The sequence below is a fragment of the Ambystoma mexicanum genome, chromosome 12, assembly GCF_040938575.1.
Source record: "Ambystoma mexicanum isolate Mex_15411 chromosome 12, UKY_AmexF1_1, whole genome shotgun sequence".
NCBI classification, from domain to species: Eukaryota; Metazoa; Chordata; class Amphibia; order Caudata; family Ambystomatidae; genus Ambystoma; species Ambystoma mexicanum.
The window spans coordinates 201,292,889-201,309,519 of record NC_090936.1 but is presented as its reverse complement, the minus strand read 5'-3'; positions in this window follow the sequence as shown (position 1 = coordinate 201,309,519).

The window sequence follows — 16,631 nt, the reverse complement described above, 5'->3', positions numbered from 1 at the left end:
GGTGTAATGTACAGCTGGGGCTTCCACAAGTTAAAACCGAACACTCCCGGGGACTCTGAAGGTAATCATACCTGAAGTTGAGGAATTAATACATCTACCATAGACTACATAAACGTTTCAGAGAACTTATTGAGGGGGTATACATAGCCTGACTGTTCCTCAAAGCCCTGTAAGTGATCATGCTTACCTCTCTGTAAGATTTCCTTTTTGGGTATATAGGGCAGCAACATGTATTGTTCTGCTAAATCTGCAGGCAAATCTAAACGGTAATAGAGTTAATTGGACCAAGAGCATGATAACCAAACTGAATAATGGTCTGATAGAACAAGGGCAAATTGTAGAAAATGAGGGGGTTTCCCCTGACGTGTCCAGATTTTTGGAAGATTTTCAAACAAAGATGTTGAATGTATCTAGGAAAGTTAAACATACTGGATTTTCTAGATTTTGATCCATTTGTCCTAAATAGGAAAAGGGAACTAAGGCGTGAAATCCAAAAGTTAAAGAAGATTGGCATAGGCAAACATTGACATTAGAGAGAAGGCAATTAAAAATGGAAACAATAATTTTGAAATTGATCCAAGTTCTGTAGGAGCAAAATAGGTAATCAAGCTGCCCAGGAAATGTTGAACTATGTTAGGACAAATGTTACCACTAGAAAACATGTGAGATTCATTTTACACAGTCGAGTAATAAATCTCTTGAACCAAAATTTCTTGATGTTGAATACCAGGTACTGTTCAAAGCTTTATCTGCTTTCGCACAATCTCAAAAAGTTGGCATAATGCCTACAGAGTTGGAAGCAAAAAAAACAATAGTGCAAACAGAAAACAGTAGTTGCCATCAGTATGCATTAATGGATGGACAGAATGGTCAGCGATGCTCTTCATATTTAGAGATGTTCATACGGGAGTAAAAGGACAAGAACAGCAAATATGAACAGGAACAACATAGTAGCACAATTGTAAAAAGGGAGACAATTATATCCTTGCAGCTTCTCGATTTATTTCTTTCAACCTCAACCCTCTCAAAGGGTACCATAGTACAGTCTGCAAAGAATTGCAGATAGGATTCCTTTTAAAAATAACTTGATTACTTGAGAAATTAAATCTTCCTCAATGTCTAAATCAGGACCCTGGAGAGCAGAAATAGATTGTGGCTGCTCCTCTTCTGCATTTGAGTCTGCACTGACTGATGATAATACTGTACTTCTCACTGAAACCGCGTCTACGGAACATGAGTTAAAGCAATAGTATCCTCCTGAACAGGTATTGAAAACGTGGCTCTAGTCTCAGTGATGTTGCACAGGGAAGCAAACATGAGTGTGGATGGTTCTACTGGTACACCCCTCCATTATCGATTGAAGACGATTACTCTGGAGCCATCGCACCCGACTCTGATGCTTCCCGCGACAGTGGTATTGTCTTGCAGTTGAAGGCAGGACCCACATCAGATGCCCTTTGCACTTTATCTCTGTTTGCATAGTGAGAAGGACTTGAAAGGGTCCTTGTCACTGGGGATGTGGTGTTGACTTCCTCTGATGCACCCACAGGTAGGTCCGGTTCCCGGGGTCTAACGGAAGGACAGGGCACTTCGTCAGGCCCTGGCAGTGCTTTCTTGACTTGCAAATAGAGAGATCTGACAGCATTCACGAGGAATTTACAGTAATTCCTAATAGTGCCATCTTCCGAATCCAAAGCCAAACAATGTGATGTCGAGGGAGAGGTCCTGAGTAATATGCACAAGTTATGTGAGTTAATTCACTAATATTTGTTGATTTTCATTCTAATTTTCTGTAAAGCTACATTCAATTAGTCGGTTCTTGAAGTAGTGTAACAATATTCAGACTTCTCATTCTCAATCATGTACTTTTTCTAGCCACATTTTGTTTGTGTCTCATACACAAGTTTATATATTCTTGATTCATTTTATTTATTATTTTGAATGACTTAAGTAAGAACTTGTCAATTTTCCACATCCATGCAACTTTATAAAGACAAACATCATCTGACATAAACATCTTCTAAAACATTGGGCCTCATTATAAGTATGGCAGTAAGGTAATTTACTTTCCATGATGTTTTGAGAAGAGCCATTGTGGCTAGAGACAGAAGGTGTAGCACTTTCATTACCTTCTGTAGTGTACCTTTGATAATGAGGAGGACATTTAGGGATAGCAGAGAATGGTTGTGGGGATGTGACCGTGTTAGCCCTTTTAATCCTAGGTTTTATTACCTTAGTTTTAACAATAGGATGAAATTCATCAGAATGGCAACAGGCTATATAACCTCTCTCAGTATGCTCTTAAAGGTATCTGAGGAACAATACCATGTCTCACCACTACCCTGGGTCTTGTCTCCATCCAGGTGATCCTCCCGCAGTACACCACTGTATCATCTGTAGGCAATCAATACATTTAACCCACCTTCCCAAAGATGGATCTTGATTAGGAGACATAATGGGTCCCAAATTAGTGCAGGAAGGAATGGATGCTACTGGGGTGGAAACAAGAGTGATGCTTTCTGGGGGGAGGTGCATCTGAGAAGTACAAGGAAGACCAGTGCGCTGCGGTTTTCTCTCCTCAACAATAGGGAGTTGTGTCCCTGACTGTGCAGTTGCTCAAATGAGGCTGGTGTCATCATTAGTACATTTCACCCATTTATCCGTAGGGCCCTGCGGAAGTTTCAAGGACGTGTGGGCTATTCGTGATTTGGAAGTTGGCTGGATGCATTTTTACACAGATTCAAGTCATTGTTAAAGTGTATCAGTCAATTAGGGTGAGAGTGAGACACTATCCCAAGGGACATTGCCTTGGCGGTTGATATGCCCACAACTGTAGTCTCCATCCTGTTGCTTTCAGTGGCTTTCTGCACAGGCTTTTTCCTTTTGCGGCAATGATATTTTTGTGTCTGAAGGAGAGCAGGGCTCTCAATGGTTGTTGCCCGTGAATCCATAGGCGCCACTAAGCGAGCACTCCCACTCTGTGCCAGAAGAGAGGATACGGCTGGGAACTTTTCCCTGACAGTTTTTCTCATCAGTTGGTTTAGAGCAGAGGTGGGTGTCTCCATAATAGCAATGGAGCCCTTCTGGCTGGCCCTTCTGGCTGGCACTTCTAATAATGGCATGCTGTTGATGTCATGACTCACCGCCGCAGCCCTGTGGTCCGCAATTGGTCCCTATGGCAACCTTGCCGTTGCGATCGCCCATTCCAAGATGGCTGAACACGTACACGTTGTGCGCTCCGTCACGTGCTCACGTCACTGACCCTAAATTAGGTCCTATAATATTTATTTACTTCATTCTCCGGTGGACCTCACGTTGCTACTGTGCTTTGTTGCGTAACGCTGTGTTTCTGTCCTTTTGCTCTGCCTTTCAATATATTCCTTCCTGGTCTTCCAATTTCCTTCCTTTTTTCCTCCTGATCCCTTTTAGAGGCTCTGTTCATTTCTGCATACCCACTTATTGTTTTCTACATCCTCATTGCCTTTCCTTCTGCTGCATCTGTGTAGGGAGGTTCTTTGCATTTTTTTTTAATTATTTAGTTAATTTGAAAACTTTTTCATCTGTTTCTTTAAAATGTGGAGAAATAATAAAAAATAGTGTATCTCAGAGGTTTCTTCTGTTGAGTTCCAGTATGTTGTTGAGAAAGAGAGTGAGTGTGTATATATATTTATTGTTTTGCCCACAGAGTAGGGCAGCCCATCTTTCTTCTGTGTTCATTTGTTGAGATGAGAGAGCACAGAAGGTCCTAAATTGCTTGCGTTGGGGTGCAAGTGACTGACATTCCGTGACCAGATTTAATATGGTTTCTGGCGTTGTTTCAACTTTGCAGAATCGACAGTGGTTTTGTGTAATAGCAATCTTCCTCGTTGTTGCCAAGTATGAGTTTGTAGGTAAGATATTTAGACGGATTCGTAGAAATGTTGTCCTGCTGAGTGGGTCTGGGAACATTAGGAGATAAGGCGGTGGCTCGTAGATTTTTCTGTTGTCTTTGTTACATTGAAGGGTCTGTTTGTAGGCGTTTTTCGTTTCAATGGTTTTCATCCAGTCGTTCTGCAAAGGTTTGATTTTGGCGTGTTGCGGGCGGAGGGTTAAGAGTTCTTCTGATATCTCTTCATTTTCCATCTCCTTCATGATAGATTGTTTCCATTGTTGTAGTACCGTGGTGCTAAAGGTGTTTGACTGAGTTCTCAGAATTTGGATCACTGGGGTTTTCTCATCGGAAAGGATTTTTCGGTAGATATCTAGTCTTTTCCAGAGTACCATGGATGCAATTGACTGATGGGCACTTCCATGCTTCGAGTTTTTCCCACAACTTGTGGTGTGATATAGCATCAAACGCCATCTTCAGGTCGATAAACGCAGCATGTATTGTGGTATGAGTGTTGATGGCTTAGTGTTTGATCAGGTGGAGTAGTATCAGGTTGATATTAGTTACGAGATTGGCAGTGAAGCCCGTTTGCCTTGCCGAGATCCTGCCATTGTAATTTGCCCAGGTAATTAGTTGTTTCAGTGGTGTTGTTGCAAAAAGTTTTCCGAGCAGGTCCAGTAGGGCAATTGGACAAAAATTCTGTGGTTCATCTCTGGGTCCTTGTTTATAGATGGGGACGATTGTGGCCGATCTTCATGAATTTGAGATTTGATTGAGGGTATTTATGATCGTTAAGATCTGGCACATAAAGTTTGCCCATGCCAGCGGGTCTTGCTTGATGGCGGCATTGATTAGTCCGTCAGGGCCAGGTGCTCTTGATGTATTTAGGTTGTTGATCATGTGTATCAGTTAATCATAGTCTACCTTTACTAGCCATTTCGGTTTTTTGATGTTCGTTTCATCTTTGGATTGCGACGGTCGGGCTGCATAGATGGTTGAGAAATGTGTGATCCATGTTTCTTGCGCTACGTTAGCTGTCAACTTGTGCTGTTTTTGCGAGTTATCGTTGAGGCGATTCCAGAGCTCTCTTGTGTTGTGTGATTTGTATGTTTTCATTATGTTTTCTGCGTCACCCTGCTGGAGGATTTTTTGTTGAGATTTTTTCCAGTTGTTATATGTTTGTTTCAAACTTTTAATATGTATAATATTTTCTGCGGATTGTGGTTTCTTCAGTTGCCATATCGATTTTGCCAGGCATTTTTTCTTTTCAGCTATTTCCTGGTTATATGTGTGCAGGTGGGTTTTTTGTGGTCGGCTTTTGACTGTCGGAAGGGTAGTAGAATCCATTCATAGTTCAGTTTTTCAGCGTCTCCTAGGTTGGAGGCGAGGCGTGCGATTGGTAGATGTGCTATCTCTTATTGGGGAATGCGAAGTCTTGATGTGTTCCATCGAGTTCCAGTGGCCATGGTGGTTCGGTTTCTTCTTGTTTGGTCAGCAGACGCAAGTGCACAGTTATTCGATTGTGGTTGCTTTTGTCCGTGTTTATCGTTTGGGCTGACTTAACGGAATCATTCAAGTTTTGTGATAGAAATATGTAGTCGATAATTGCAGTTGAGGATCCTCTGGACCATGTTGGTGTGTAAGATGTGGAGTTACTCCTTGCATGGTTTATGAGGATAAGATCACGAGTGAGGATTTCGTTCATCCATCTGGTTGCTTTTGGTGTGAGTTGCAGTTGGGTTCGAGGAGTTCCATTCCCGCAAATTATTGTTTCTAGTGAGTGGTGAGTTCCAGCAAGTTTGTCGATTGTTATAAATACTCTGTCGATAAATGCTTCAGTTGTTATTGTTGTGGGGTTCCAATACAAATTTAGTATTGCAATTCTTGTCTCACAGTTTTTTTGTCTCAGGTGTTTCTGAGTACTCCTTATTATTGTTAGTTGAATCCAGGGGTTAATGTTTTCACTGGTCAATACCGTCCATTGGGGATTTATTTTGATTAGGGTGAGGAGGCCTGATGCAGGTCTTCCTTGTTTTTTGACTATTGCAGGGTTGAGAAAGGTGAGAAAGCCATCACACACTGGCGTTTCGCTGCTCCATGTCTCTTGGAGGCATGTGATTTGGTACTTTTCGAGATCCTGTGAAGGATTAGTAAAGAGGTGCAGATTTCCTTTGGTGTTCCACGAGCAGAGCGACCATGTGGATTCCAGTTTCTTTGGTTGTTATGATTGGGAGCTTGTTGTAGTTCTTGAGGATACGGTTTCTGCACTGGACTGTTCCAAGTCGTAGATTCTTTTGATTGGTCGTTCTGTTCTGTTCTTCTACTTGTTCCTGCCTCTTTGCATTATTCCTCCCCCCAGTCTTCCTATTTGGAATTCACATTCCTTTCAAAGAGAAGTCCTTGTCGCCAAGTCTTCAGCCCTCTGCTTCATATTACTCTCGGTGGGAGACAGTGTCTGCTGCATACTTATTTGGATTCACCCGGATACTGACTGAACCAGCCACCTGGTATCTTTTGGGTCACGGTGGCTGCCCAGGGGATAGGTCGCTGCAAGCCTCACTCTGATCCGCCTGCTGACCACAAGGTAAAGCAAGATCTTAACAGGTTGCAATGCCTTAAAGAAAAAGTAGAAATTGATCAATTACAGGAATTGATGAACACTGTCCAGGGGCTTACCAACCAGATGCAGCAACTCAAATTGGAGAATGTTCAACTACGTCAGGCTTTGATGAACCGTTATGTGACCCCTGTTTTCATGTTACCTTCCACTATGATTACAAATATCAGGGTGATCCCAAGAAGTTAAAAGAGTTTCTAGATGCATGTTAAGTGGTGTTTTCTTTCAGACAAAATGCCTTTTCCATTGATTGCTCAAAAGTCGGGTTTTGGTCTCTCATCTTTCCGGTAATGCCTTGGCTTGGGCAATGCCTCTGGTTTTGGCTGGCGACCCCCTGTTGGATAACTATATAGGTTTTGTTGCTGCCATTAGAGGCATGTTTCATCACCCTGAGTTGACCTACACTAGCCAGGAATCCCTATTGCATTTGTTTCAATTTTCTATGGACACGCTTTCTTATGTCACAAAATGTAAACAGGTAGCACCGACCAACAGATGGCCGGAATAGGCTTGCTACCTTGTTCCATAGAGGACTCATTGAGGATCTCAAGGACGAAATTGCTAGGGTACCTCGCCCTCCAAACTTTGATCAGCTAGTGACGCTACCTTTACAGATCTCGAGTTCAGACTGCAGGAACATAGATCGGAGGAAAGGAAGAACAAGAAACCGGTAAGCTCCCTTCCAGTACTAATTCCGAAAGACAACGAACAATCTGAACCTATGTAAATAGGTGCCACCAGGGGTCCTCTTACCAATGAGGAGAGGATGTGGCGCAGAACAAAGGGTTTGTGTATGTTCTGTGTTCAGCAGACTATCTGCTTTGTTTTTATCCTTTAGCCCAACTTAGCTCCCAACCTTAGGAGGGATGTTAGTCCGGGAGAGTACACAAAATCCCTTGTTTGATACTGGACTTGCTAAGACCGCTGCCTTACTGGTTTTGCGTGTTGTTCTGCTATTGCCCACATTACGCAAAACAGAAGGCACAGTACTGGTGGATTCAGGAGCCACTGGCATTTTCATAGATCACTCGTGGGCAAAAGCAAGAGGTATAGCTACAGAAGAGAAGCTTATTACTTATTACTGTTCTAGGGGTTGGTGGACGTCATTTAGAGGGTGGGCCCTTTGTTGCTAATATTTCACCCCTACAACTGTTTATTCACCACCATCAGGAAACAAAAACATTTGATCTAATACAGACGACCACCTATGCCATAATATTGGGGATGTCCTGGCTGGAGGACCATAATCCGCACATACATTGGAAGGCACATACAGTGTTTTTGGGATCAGAGTATTGCGTCACCACTTGCCATTTAAAGAAAATACTGCTGTTAGTTTTTAACTTCCAATGACTGAAGCCGTGTCCGCTCCTTCTATGCATTCTTTGATACCTCAGGAATATCAAGAATTTGTCTCTATGTTTGAAAGCGATAAGATCAAGTCCCTTCCACCACACAGACCCGAAGATTGCTCCATTGATTTATTGCCCAATACGAAGGTTCCCTTCTATCGCATGTTTATCTTCTCTCCGAATGAAAAAGAAACATTATGGGATTATATATAGAAAACACTTGACAATGGATTAATCACAGAATCTAAATCTTCTGTAGGGCCTTCATTGATTTTTGTATCAAAAAATGACACAACAGAGCTTAGACCATGTATCAACAACTGTGGTCAGAACAAAATCACAAAGAAAGGTAAATATCCATTACCATTTAAACAAGACATATTGGAGGCTGTAAAGACGGTTAAGATCTTAACCAAACTTGATGGTAGGAGTGCTTACCATCTGGTGCGAGTCAAAGAAAGAGATTAATGGAAGACTGCTTTTCGTACTCCCTTTGGTTACTACCGGTACCGGGTGATGCATTTTGGGCTGCCTAATGCCCCAGCCGTACTTCAGAGTTTTGTTGACCATTTGTTTTTGGATGTATTACTACATTCAGTGATCGTCTATCTTGACGATACCCGTGTGTCCCCCCAAAGGAGAAAAGATCATCAGACACATGTCGCTGAAATACTCTGACAGCTACAGATAAATCAACTCAAGGCCAAACTGGAGAAGTGTATCTTTGGAGTCACAAAGGTTGCCTATTTGGCTTATATACTGTTGGATAGAGGTATATCTATGGATGCAAGAAAGATAAAAGCTGTAATGGACTGGCCTACTCCTCGTTCTGTTAAATACATCCAGAGGGTTCTTGGTCTGGCGAACATTTATCGGATGCAAGAAAGATAAAAGTTGTAATGGACAGGCCTACTCCTCGTTCTGTTAAAGACATCCAGTGGGTTCTAGGTCTGGCGAACCTGTATCGCAAATTCATCCCAGCCTTCTCTCAAGACGTTCTTCCCATTACATCCATATGGACGAAGAATGTGGCTTTCTCTTGGAATGAGCAAGCTGCCTTAGCTTTTCAACATCTTAAGGCTCTTTTCACTTCTACATCTATCCTCTCTAAGCCTAATGCCAAGAAAGCATATATTCTGGAAGTGGACACCTCAGACCAAGCTACGGGAGCCGTGCTTAAACAAGTGCAAGATGACCAACAGGAACATCCTATAGCATACTTCTCCAAGACTTTATCTCCATCTGAGAGAAATTATTCGGTCTTAGAAAAGGAACTTTTTGCTATCAAATTGGCTTGTCTAGAGTGGTGTCACATGCTTATGGGAGCCTCATTCCCCACGTTGATTCGTACTCACCATTGCAACCTTCAGTACCTGCTTACATTTGAATGCAGTAACAGCCATCAGGTCAGGTAGGCCATTTTTTTCTTCATCATTTTTACTTTGTTTTCGTCCATATTCCAGGTTTCAAAAACGTAGTGGCAGACGCCTTGTCCCGCAGTCAATCTAGCACTGGACCAACATATCATGGTACTTATATGTTTGATCCTAACATCTTTATTGCTGCAGTGAATTCCTTTCTACAGTGAGTCAGGAAGGTCCTAAAACAGTATCCTCAAGAGGAACTGGTAAAAAGTAAAGGTCTCTGAAAAAATATTCACATCTTATTTTTTGGCCAACAACTTTATCTCCCCACCAAAGAAATACAAAGAGAAATATTACAAATGTGTCACAACTATCATATTGCCAGACATTGCAGCATACGGGTGACCAAATAACTTATCAAACAATTTATCTGGTGGCCTATGTATTCAGAAATAATTTGATAAGTTTCTTCCTGCCCAGTATGTGCTCAATCAAACTATTTGCCTGGCAAACCCGTTGGTAGACTCACTCAAACTGAAATACCTTCACAATCATGGCATACCATTTCCACAGACTTTATTGTGGATTTACCAATCTCCAAAGGAAATACTGTAATCATGGTCACTGTTGACATGTTCTCCAGGTTAGCTCATTTTGTACCTCTCAAGAAACTCCCCACTGCGAAAGAAATGTGCCATATTTTCATTACTCACATTTTCCCAATTCATGGGATCCCTTACATTATCATTATGCATCAAGGTCCCCAACATACTTCTAAGTTCTGGACTGACTTCTGCAAAAACCTGGGGATCCATTCACTGTCTGGTTTTAATCCCGAAAGCAATGGTTTGACAGAAAGAAGCAATAAAACCATAGAACAGTATTTGCAGTGTTTTTCATCAGCCTCTGGTGACAACTGGACCACTTTGTTACATATTGCTGAGTTCTCCTACAACAATACCTATCACACGTCTCTGTGCATGAGTCCATTCTATTGCACCTATGGATTCCACCCCTGGTACTTACCTGTGTCCATCCCTACTTATAGCACCAAAGTACCATCTGGTGAAGAAAGCACACATGCTCTTATCGAGACAGAAGATTGCTTTCGAGAATCTTAGAACAGCCCGGGCTTCCACTAAATGGTTTTCTGAACGTAGACGCACCAAAGCTCCGACTTACAAAAAAGGAGACGAGGTGTGGTTGTTATCACAGCATTTCCCAAGACATCTTTGCACTTCCAAGTGTTCACCTACGTACTATGGCCCGTTTAAATCATCAATCCTGTTTCTTTCAAATTAGCCCTGCTGTCTCCTGGAACAGAATGCACCCAGTTTTCCATTCCTCATTGCTCAAACCTTACATTGAAGCACATGATCTGTGAAAAAAACAACTTCCACCTCCATCTGTCGTCAAGGATGATGCTTTGGAATACAAGGTCAAGGAGATATGACTCTTGTTACCATCTGGGACAGTTGCAATATCATATCCACTGGGAGGGTTATCCTGCTAGTGAAAGAACATGGGAACCTATTCGTAATGTGCATGCCCCCCATTTGCTCAGAAGATTTCCCTGCGCTTACCCCTGGAAACCTGGTGGAACATGGCTTGGACAGGGACATAATGTCATGACTCACTGCCGCAGGGCTGCGGTCTGCAACTGGTCCCTATGGCAATGCTGGTGTCGCATTCGCCCATTCCAAGATGGCCGAATGCGTAGATGTTGTATGCTCCATCTCGACCCCACCTCACAGACTCAGCACTAGGTCCTAGATGATTTATTCACTTAATTCTCTGGCAGACCTCACGTTGCAACAGTGCTTTGTTGCGTAACGCTGTGTTTCCATATTGTCGGTAAGCTTTTCTCCTTTTGCTCTGCCTTTCAAGGTATTCCTTCCTGGCCTGCCAATTACCTTCCTTTTTTCCTCCTGTTGCCCATCGGAGCTGTTAATGACTCCAATCAAGCAGTCCCACTAAGTCAGTGCCTTGTCTGGGATTGCTCAAGGGAAGCCCTTATTTATATATTTTTATGACAAGTTATAATCTGGATGATGAACCCTTGTATCACGCCCCTCTCTGAGAATACCCCTGACCCCACTGAGCCAAGGAGTTGGTTTGTTTTGCAAATTGAAAAGGTTTATTTGAAAAATTAAACACTTAGATATATATCACACTTTTATAATAAATTAATATTTGCTATCACACTTAGACATATGACAGTGAGTGATCAACAATGGATGATGTGATACTAGCACACTGGTTTAATTACTTAGCAGTAGTATAGAGGATAAGGTAGCTGAGAATGCTTTATATGGTACAAGGAAATGCAAGGTGGAAAAGAAGGAACACAGGAATAAACTTGATATGATTTCAGCAAAACATAATATAATCACGTTTCCCCTTTTGGCAATTCACCCCCCCTCTATGCAATGTAAGGAGGTGTAAGTAACACACACAGTCTTCAGGAATACAATCAAAGTACAATATGAATTCAGTTCCCCCCTAGCAAGCTTAGAGAAACAGGGATGATTTTAAACACAGGCAAAGTACTTTAAAGGTGGTATGCAAAGAAGGGAAAAATATGCTAAAAATTATTTTAATTCCCTCTAGAGGTTCAGGGTAAGTGATAGCTACTTTAAATTAGTTCAGGATCACTTTAACAATGCTCTATGAATGATTGTCAGGTTGCAAACGAATTTCAGCAAAGGAAAGCAAGGAGCTGCCATTTTGACATGTGAAGAAATTTGATCCAAATCGCAAATCGCGGCACTTTTTCCAAGTGCGTCGAGCGCGATTACGGAAAAAGTATAATTAATAGAAGGTCGGTTCTGGGTTCGTTGGAAAGCCCAGAATCTTAGCTTTAAAATAAAAGTTACAAATGGTTCAAGAGATACGGACGATTTTGTGGAGGTAGATTTTCAGAAATGAAATTTTAAAGTTTCAGAATGACAGATGACAGTTTTGCAGCTTTAAAGACACAGAAGTGCACACAATGCTATGGTGTAGTTCTAGATAGGTTTAAATAGTTTGAATTAGATTATTTTAAACTAAGAGATTGGCTTTGCACAGTTCTGGCTGAGTACTCACACTATATTTTGGACAGGAATGCGACTTCGTTACGGATCGGGTCAGGATTGGCTGCGGTTCTCTCGCCACTGGGTACTGGTTCTGCGCACAGCGATTTGGGTCAGCTCTCAGTGATCTGGTCTGGGTCTGGTCTCTCTGGATCTCTGGTCTCTCTGGATAATTCTGCCTTCTGGGTCTGCTACCGGTTCGGGCAAAAGTTCTTGGCAAAGAATTCAAACAGCTCGCCCGGCTGTTGAATAGTTTGCAAATGATTTGGAGGCCTGCTGAAAAAGGATTCAGCTTGTGGATTCAGGCCTCTCTGCTACAAGTTCTGGAGTTAAGTTCTGGTCTCTGGAGATTGATGGATTTGAAGTCTGGAGTCTCCCGGCAAAGCGTCCCGCAAGAAAGTGGAAAGTGAATGTCCCTGTCTGGCTTCCAGTGGCTCTTTTTATGTCTTTAGAAAGTGGGTGTGTGCGTAGCATAACTGAGCCTGCCCCTCTCAACTTATCATTGGCCCAGTTCTCATCTCTCCCTTGATTGGGGGAACTGATTTGTGAGTTAGAGTGATGAGGTAGGTTTATGGTCAGAGGATCCTCCCCTTGTCAAATTGCACACAAATCTATTTCTGATCCAAATACATATTTCCCAGATACACAAGTGGTTGACATTACATGTAGATATTACAGATTACTTATGATACATTCTGTTCCAACTCTGATGTTTCTAAGAGCTTGCATTCAAAAATGACAACTTATTTTCGTTTTTAGTTGGTTTACCAATATCGGACGTTTACCAAAAATGGCACACATGTACACCGCCTTTCTACCCATATTCCAGTAAATTTTCATTTTTCTAGCGTGAACCCCGTGTCGCAATCTCCATAAATCATGGGGTTTTGCCTCAGAACATGGTACAGAGTTCTAACACCTCTTAAAATCTGCATAGAAAAATAACAAGAATGATGATGTTATTTATATAATTTTTACAAGTCCGCACTATGAATTACCCATCTTTTTAAAATTATGCTCTGCCCCGAGGGGTGTGGTTTTCCAAAGCACATGGTGGAATTTCTGGTTTATCCACTTCCCCCAAGCTCAGCTTGCTCACAGATGCAGTACCCCTCCCCGTTTCCTTCCAAGAGGAAGCCATTTACGACCCCCCCTAATTTAAGATTTGCCTGGGCCAAGGACAGTGCTTTGTTTAGTTTCCTGCAGTCCCCAGGTGCCACTCCCCTAATTCAATCAGAGAGGTGTCATCTCCTTTTGGCAGGGGCAGCAGAATGCAGCCAGGCCTGGGAACACAGCTGCTGATCAAGTTTCAACTCCTGTCGGGGGTAGTTGTCAGGAAGAATTCAATCTCTTTAGGCCAGGCTTCAGCTAAATGTCACTTTGGTTCCCAGTTTTCTACATTCAAACTAAACTTGCAATTTTTACACATGCAGCTAGAATGCTGATTCTAAGTTCAAAACTATGACATTTAACAGTTGAAAACTATGTGACACTCAACAGTAGGTTTAGATTTTAGTGGTTTTCAGTCCAATTTAACTTAGGCTGCTGACATCCACAGCTCAGCCAGTTTCATTATGAACATTATTTTAGGCTCTTTCTTTTCCCAGATTTTGTATGCACACAAGACTACATTCTGACAAATGTCTGTTGGTGTTCAGTGAGATTTTTGAATATCTTGCAATGTTTAAAATAGGCATTTTTAGCTTGCAGTTCACAGAAACAAAGGTGATTTCAAAGCGCTTTCTGAGCTAACCGGCACTGCTGTTTTTCCTTTGGCACACATTTCACCCATGGCACTCCTGGCCCATCACGCTCGCACTGGTGGGTGGCAGGTCAGGGGAACATTTTGGTGTGTGCCAAAACTGCACGGTTTTCCTGGATTCTGGCGCAATGTGGGCTTTTCTGCCATCTTGGATTTTCTACACCCACAGCACAAAATGTTGCAGCATAATAGCTCGAACACGGGTCAAAACCCCTGACAAGCCCCCCCCTTGTTGGATGTTTTGACCCACGCGCTGGTATGTCCGCATCATCTTCTTCCAATTCCGTAGACGGCACAGTTCAGCATCTTTTCCTCCATCCAGTTGGATCGATTGGTTCTCCTCGCCAGTCCTGGTGGAATATTGGGCGGTACCCCGGGCCCCTCGGATCTTTGCTCCTGGTCCCCGGGTTGTCCTCCTTGGTCAGTCTCCATGGTTTCATCCCTCCTAGGATGATAAAGCAAAGCGGCAATACACATTCCTAGACATTTTTCCACCACTATTAATGGTGTGGCGAACACATACATTTTATGCATCCGGTTACATTTTTCAGTCTTATTTTAAAAACAAGATATAACAGGAAACATTTTCATACCAGAATCATGATATTTTATAGACTATATGCGGGATATTTTAGGGTTGGAACTGAATTACTCTGGAGCGGCCCCCTCTTGGATTCCAGAGGATTCCCCCAGTTGCTGCAGAGTGTGCATGGGATGGCAACACTTTAGCTGATTTATATGTACCCACTTGTCTTCCCCTTCCGCCAGACTACCTTTGGGGATGCAGATCTTATGCGCTACTGGGGAGACCTTGTCTATAATTTCAAACGGTCCCTTCCATGTAGGCAAAAATGTTCGCTGTTTGGCCTGGTTTCTTCGGAAATTGTATAGATAGACCCGGTCTCCCACATTATATTCCATCCTGGTGGTCTTCAGGTCGTAGTGGTTCTTCATGCTATCAGCTGATCTTTCTAGATTCCACTGAGCATTGGCAAAAGCATGTTGGAGGTGTTTCCTTAAATTCTCCACATACTCATGAGTTGTGGAGGCATTTATCAATGTCTGCAATTGGGTCCTGTAGAGCAAATGCTGAGGAAGCACCATCTTGCGTCCAGTCATCAACTCAAATGGTGAAATTTTGGTTGCAGATGAAGGGGTAGATCTGATGGCCATTAGGACCAGAGGTAATCGGATATCCCAACTTGGCCCAGAATCTGCCACAAACTTTTTTAAGATGCTCACAATGGTTTGTTTATAGCGTTCTACTGCCCCAGAAGAAGCTGGCCGGTAAGCAATATGTAGCTTCCTTTTAACCCCCAGTATCTCCCACATCTTAGTCATTACTTCACTGGTGAAGTGGCTGCCTCTGTCTGACTCAATCCTTTGAGGTAGACCAAAACGGGAAAAGATGCGGTTAATCATCAGGGCAGCTGCTGTTTCTGCCTTGCAGTTTGGGGCCGGGAGACATTCCACCCACTTGGTAAAAAAGCATGTGACCGTCAACATGTACTTATTTCCCCGAGAGGAGCGAATCACAGCGCCTATGAAGTTGATTTGCAATTCTGACCATGTCAGTGTCATCCCCCTCTTTTGGAGATGCGCACGGTGTGTGAGGGATGATGGCTGAAATTGTGCACACACCAGACACCCCTTCGTGTATTGGTCGAGGTCCTGCCCCATGTGTGGCCAGTATGCAACCTCTCTTAAGATCTCAAGTGTTGTATGAAACCCCCTATGACCGGCGGTAGCCGCATCATGGGCATGACTTAACATCAGGATTCGGAATGAGGTAGGGACCATCCACTGATCATGGCCAGCTTGGGATTTCCTTACCAACAAACCGTCTTGGATTCGGAACATTTTTAGACATTTCATCAACACTCTTAGGTCCTCTTTCCCAATATAATCGGTATCCGTCAGGGGAAAGTTCTCAGGGTCCTCAAGGTGTTGGTAAAACTTACCAATGATTGGATCCCCCTTCTGAGCTGTAATTAAATCAGCATCAGGGGTCTCCTTACTCCATTGTGCAGTTGAAAGATCATTGTGAGCATTTGTCTGGGACCTAGTGATAGCAGTGACCTGGATTTCCCCCAACAGGGACTCTGTTTCTATTAGATCCCCTTGGATGGCCCCGGTTTTGGCCAGCTGATCAGCTAAGTCATTTCCAGTTTTGTCTGGTCCTTCTACTTTGGAATGACCCTTGATCATCCCATTCGATGTGACCAGATCATCAATGTTTTGGATCAACTTCCCATGTTTCAAGGGTTTGCTATTAGCACATAACATGCCTCTGGTTTTCCAATTAACCAGGTGCTCCACAAACCCGTTCCGTACATAATGCGAATCTGTGATTATGACCAGTTTGTGGAGTCGATGTTGGACAGCAGTGAGGATGGCTTGATGCACAGCCATCAACTCTGCTACCTGACTACTTCGGGGACCAATTTTGTACCCAGCGGAGGGTTCTGGGGACTCATTCACCCATGCATTCCCTACGCCGGCCACCAGTTCTTTTTCCCTGTTGTTGTCAACATGGTAAGAGCATCCATCCACATAGACAGTGGGCATTCCCTCACACTTGTCTTCTTCAAAGA